The following is a 656-nucleotide window of genomic DNA, read 5'->3' on the forward strand; positions in this document are numbered from 1 at the left end:
AGTGTAGCCCATAGTGTACATGTAGCAAGGTCCTTACCGATTGACCTTTGATATTTGTGTAAAATCCCAAATTTTTACTTAGCATTAATTTATTTAATAGGAATGCAATGTTTAGTTAAGTCCTTATACAAGTTAATTGGTTATCTCTATAGTTAATTTGGATCTATGTGAATATCTTTATAGTTGAGGGACCAAAGTGAAAATAAGTTTCAGATTTTATACCTTTATTAAATAGGCCGAATAGTTAATTATTGAAGGAGTTAGAATTACCCTATCAATATTGGGCTCATTTTGAAACTCGTAATAAATGATGAATTATGGACTCAAGAAAAATTCAATTTGGATTCGTTAAACTTGAGTTATAGCCAATTAAGAAAACTACTTAGTTAATAATATTAGTTATTAATTCGTGCTAAATTACTATATCAATATTGGACTCCTTTGATAGATAATAATTAAATATATATATAAGGATTAAGAAAATGATATTTTGAATAAGTTGAATTAAGATGGAATCAACGGAAGAATCAAGGTATAAATGAAATTCTAATTTATTTACTATCCATACAATTTGCAATTCTCGGCCATTAGGAATAAAATATGTTAAGTATTAATAATTATGAAACTTAAAGATAATTGATTAAAACGTAATCATA

Source organism: Olea europaea, unplaced genomic scaffold, assembly GCF_002742605.1.
Source record: "Olea europaea var. sylvestris unplaced genomic scaffold, O_europaea_v1 scaffold18, whole genome shotgun sequence".
Taxonomy (NCBI): Eukaryota; Viridiplantae; Streptophyta; class Magnoliopsida; order Lamiales; family Oleaceae; genus Olea; species Olea europaea.